General features: G+C 36.2%; 1 long non-coding RNA gene across 1 annotated transcript; it reads left to right on the forward strand.

Moving 5' to 3' along the window:
- The first annotated feature begins 569 nt into the window (after positions 1–569).
- On the forward strand, positions 570–2,668 carry LOC133727121 (uncharacterized). The gene is made up of 3 exons (XR_009855012.1): positions 570–1,290; positions 1,493–1,979; positions 2,167–2,668. It is a non-coding gene; the product is annotated as an uncharacterized LOC133727121 (long non-coding RNA).
- The last annotated feature ends 2,843 nt before the right edge of the window (positions 2,669–5,511 follow it).

The raw sequence follows: 5,511 nt of genomic DNA on the forward strand, positions 1-5,511 counted from the left end.
CCATAAGTTGCAGGATTGATAAATGCATTTCCATTAGCAATTCCATTCTGTGCAATCATGGCTGTAAGAAAAGGCAATGGTAGTGCTTTGTGCTTCAGCACAGGAGCAGAAGCAAATGATCTTGATTCTTGAACAATATCAGACTCAGCATCCAATAATATTGTGCGAAGCTCGCTTAGAGATATTGGCATCTGTTGGGCTCTGATGACAGTCTTTATGCACTACAAAAATATTGGCCTTTTGTGACATCTAATTGTGACATAATAATGCGGCCGTCGTAAAAACTATTAAAATTTTCATAATTTCCAAAATATTACGCGCTAAACCTTACCGCTGTATTTAATTACGATACGCAGTTGCATTCGTCGCATCGTATGTCGCAATTAAATAGTCCAGCTTTTATTTTACTTTTTTTCTTTTTTAAGTTTACTTTTTCACAGTTACACGAATACACGATTTCTTCTTAGAAAGGAAAATCGGCGTCTTCTCTCCAATAGGGTTGCAAAGAAAACTGTTCCGTGGGTCATTCGACGGCTACTGGATTATGATCGGAATTTGGGGGGGGGGGGGGGGGGGGGGGTTGATGGAGAGTAGGAACTGAATTGTTCGTTATTAGAGAAACGACGCCCATGAAACTCCGAATCTGAATGGTTGGTGTCTGTTTGTTGTGTTTTCTGGTTATAGGAGTTAAAGTATCCACCAATAAGCATCGATCTCATCTGCAATTGCATTCATGAAACTCCGATTGGTGATTCTGTTCAACCAGATATGGTTCAGATTTCTTCTCTTCCGACTAAGCAAATAGCAGATTTCAGTATGGTATTCACTGGTTTTGCTTGTGCTCTATGCTGGGTAAGCCCATATAATCTCTGACTCTGAAGAATCTCTGATGAGTTATAATTTTAGTCATGTTATTTTTCAAAGGGCTTGTAGTTTCAGTGGCCCGTATAAATGATGATGCATGTATATATATATATATATCAAAATTCTATGCTTTCCCAATGGATTTCTTATATATATGTTCATAGTAATGGTGCAAAGGATTATCATGTTTGTAGGACCATTAATTCAAATAAGAGTTGATTAAACAATCTAACTCTATATTCTATACCAATTTCTAGTCTGTATGAGTTTTGGTTCCTAATTCCATTGATGATTTTTCCCCCGTTTATCTTGGTTTGTATTATGTTCTGTCTTTTTGTGAAGAACATTACAGGTATAACAAATATTTCACTTGGGAACGCTGCCAATTGTAGCTTAGTAGGTGAAAGAGGTCCACTTTCCTTTCAGGTATCTCATCCCTAATATCAGTCTGAGCTTTTGCACGTTTTCTCTCTGAAGTTATTTAGTTTTAGCTATTTAGGTTTATTCCAAAGCATCCCTTGAAATGTTCTGATTAATTCTTACCACTATAAACCTCATAAATTTGACATTCTTATGAAGCCAATCATTTGTCTGATAATACAACATTGTTTTGCTTCTTACTCTTCAGGAAAAGCTATAACCCACAGCTTTTGTAAATAGGTGACGTCTTCTTTTGAGGTAAACAAACTCGACTTTCTTCTCTTTTAGGTAATATTTGGTCTTAAAAATCTAGTTTAGACTCTTTTAGTAACTCTATTGTATTAACCCCTTGTCAATGTGAATGAGTGAATATGACCACATTAATGCCTTGTCAATGTTTTGTTATCACTGGCTGTTCAATATACAATTGTGTTGACATTTATGTATGCAAAGCTGTTGTGACTATTAGCTTTATTGTTTATATTTGAAACAGCCAAGTCAAAGTGCTCTTTGGATTTTGTAACTTGGAAGTTGATTAGAAAGTAAATTGTTGCATATGCAAGACAATATTGGAGATGCTAATGTTACCTGCAATAGCATAAAGTATTTGTTGCAGGTTCAGATTCTTCTCAATGATTAAGAGAATTCCTGAGTTCTTGACTTTTCTAGTCCCTTCAAGTATTGCTGCCTTGCTGGTATAGTTTTTTCCTAATGCTTTTAATGAGAAACTTTTTTTATTCAAGTTTTCTGGTAGTTCTAACTGTGGGTCTTATATGCTTGTGGAAATGAACTATCAGAGATCTGCAACTTTGTATAGCAATAATAAGTGAGATCAACTAATATATACTTGGCAATACTAATCAAATCTATTTGTATGTGCAGGCTTTGGTTTCAAGATTATAAACTCTATATGTGCGGAGACTATACTTTTGTATAAACACATAATGTTTGTTTTAAGTAAATGGTATTATATAATAATTGGTTGGAGAGCTTCTTTGATTATAATAAGGTGAAAGTCCAAAGGCTCAATTGCGACAGTCTTAGCTGTCGCTATTTTTTTTTTATTCTCTTGTCACAATATTTGCGACGGAAGAAAAAGCGTCGTAAAAACTTGTATACTATTTAGGACGCTTCCTAATGCGTCGTTTTTAACCAAAATTGATTACGACGTCAATATATGCGACATGCCAAGAAGCGTCGTAAATCCGTCGTAAAAGTTTGTTGCGACACCCAATTATGCGTCGTATATAACGAAAAAGTATTTGCGACTCGATTTTTGCCGACGCTTCACCAAGCGTCGCAAATCCGTCGCAAAAACTCTTTTGCGACGCTTTTTGCCTTTTTGCTGACGCTTTCTTATTGTCGCAAAAAAATCAATTTTTTGTAGTGATGGTCGCATATTCAACAGGCAATCCATTTAGGATCAGAAACACTATATCGTCATCAGGAATGAAAACTCCAGCAACAGAGAGTTGGTCCCGGACAGTTTTAAAGCGTTCCATATACTTGTTTATACTATCTTTCCCTTTATGAATTTTCTGCATTAAGGTCTGGAGCTCGAAAGCTTTGAACTTTGAAAGTTTAGCATACCTCTCATAAAGCGAAAACCAGACATCTTTTGAGGTTTTGCTCCCAACAATAAAAGAAAGAGCATTAAGGGACAAAGTACCAGCTAGTAATGTCATTAAAGCAGAGTCATTCCTCCTCCAAGCCTTATACTCTTGTGTAAGCTCTGAGGTAATACTACCCTCTTTTGTTATCTTGTATTGTGGAGGACATGGAATAGACCCATCAATGTATCACATTAGATCACACCCTACCAACATTGACTCGAGCATAAACCTCCAAATTACGTAATTAGCTAGTGTCATCCAAGCGAACTGTGATTGCATTACTGAAATTGGATAGTAGAGAAAGTTGTAGCTCATTGTTCTTATACATGATTCAAGGTGGCAAAGTTTGAAACTATGATTCCTTTAATGTAGAAAAACAGAGAAAATACGAATTCCTATCTTGAATAAGCAGGAGGCAACCTACTCCAAAACCTGGAGTAACTATAATATGGAAGTTAATGAAATATTCATCACAAAACTCAACAACCTTCAATAATTGGCAGCAAACTTTGTAATATCTGAGTAGAGTTATTCAATAGGAGTCCAAAATCAACATATACTCGTCTCACACAAAAATACCCAAATGCAGAATCAAAGAGAATTATCCCAACATTTCAAGACAGCTCCAGTCTTCTTCAATCAAATTTCCACCATGATTCACTTAATATTTGCAAGAATCAACAAATTTCACTAATCTTGATTGGTTTCTTGATGATAGTCTGAACGTCTAGAATTCTAGGTTTTTCCCTTTTCTTCAATCTATAACAAATCTCCATGAATAACTTGTTTCAATCAGTAATAGAGTGCTCAAAACACAAATCCAAAGCTTCGATGTAGAAATTATCAACAAGTCTCAACAATTTTAACAAAACCCAAAACCAAATCCACGAAGATGAACTTATCTGAAAAAGCTTGAATCACACTTCTGATATGCTTGAATCATAAGCAGAATAGAGACTGAGAATATGAATTTCTTGAACAAACTAGGTCGTTGGCGCGGATTTCCCATCCCAATCGAACCTGGCTCTTGATGCCATGTTAGAGTACTATGAAAAATAGAGAAAAGCAGGAAAAATAGAGAGAAAGCTGAAGAATTTGATAGATCCAAGGCTTCAATTGTATTGATAGAGTATCAGGTACATGTATTTATACTACAGCACATATATCTAACTTGAGTTGGAAAATCACATTTTTACCCTTAACACATCCATTATGTCTCTCAGCTAGGATTTGGTCTAAAAGAAACAAGACATCGAGAATTCACTTCTCAATAGGTACCTACCATGAATATTTGGCAACCCCACTTCTTAATTAACAGATACAAAGTGGGTTGTCCCCTTTATGAGAATACAAGACCCTCTATATATCTCCAGTATTCTGCTGTAAATGTACTTAGCACATGCCGCTGATCTCACAGAATTTTTAACCCCCCACAGGCCCACACCTACCACACCTATAGAGAATTTAAAGAAGTATCAGACTGTAATTAAATAATTACGGTGAGATAAAGTTATACAGTTGGACTGAGCAAGCAATAGTTGATGGTTGTGCAGGTGCAATGATATTGACTATAGCTAGCGCCTGTATAGCCAAGTACGTCTTAGGCCTGAGATCGAAATAAAGTGATCATTCATTGCTTGCTTGGCTTTTGGTTGTGCTCCACAATTTGTTTACCATTTGAGTGATTGCGTACTGGGCTGTGCTGCCCTCACAGACATACCCACAACTGTTGTATATGAAGAAATTGTTGCATTAAAATGAGCAGGTCTATCTGAAATGTGGTTCGACTGATTTTCATTGCTAGAAATAAAGCCTCTTCAGTCTTCAATTCGAACCACTGTTAGATAAAAGTTGCTTTCTTAATATTAATTGTTGGAGGTCAACTTACCTGATCACAAAAGGAAAAGATAAAATGAATTACATACGCACTGGGCATATACAGTTTACAGTCTTATTAATCTATACGAAGTACTCTTGAATCATAAATCGAACACCAATGATAATTAGTCTAGTAATTATGAACCCTAATGACTACATGAACTGGGTTTTACTAGATGTCATTGCCATACAGCTAATTAAGCATACATGTGCATAGCAAGTTTACCAACTAATTATTAAGCAATGGTTACCCCGAAATTGAAGCACAAGCTAGCTAGCTAGCAGATTAATTAATGTATACCTATGTATGGTGAATCCATTATTCTTAGGATTTTTTTTTTTGGTCGAATATTAATTATAAAATTCGCGGAGCCTCTCTCTTACTTCCCCGAATCCTATCTATCATACTTGTGTTTGATCTACCCTTCGGGGCTAAAAGACACCTATGCGGCAGACTGACCTATCCAATGGATTATTAATTGGACTTAGACGCACAGACTCTGGACTGGACTTGATAAGAAGAATCCAAACCAATAATGGTTCAAGGATAAATTTATGCCGTTCCTTTAAAATGGAAATGCATGTTTAAAGTTCCTCAGATATCTCATTTACTATATACTAATTCTCAACATACTGTTCATCGGCTTATGAACAGTGACGGCTCGAGCCGAGCCATTATGTGAAAAGTCTATTTTGCCCCTGCATGCTATTTCACACCTGGCGTACTGCTCCGTGC

This window comes from Rosa rugosa, chromosome 1 (genome assembly GCF_958449725.1).
Source record: "Rosa rugosa chromosome 1, drRosRugo1.1, whole genome shotgun sequence".
Classification (NCBI taxonomy): Eukaryota; Viridiplantae; Streptophyta; class Magnoliopsida; order Rosales; family Rosaceae; genus Rosa; species Rosa rugosa.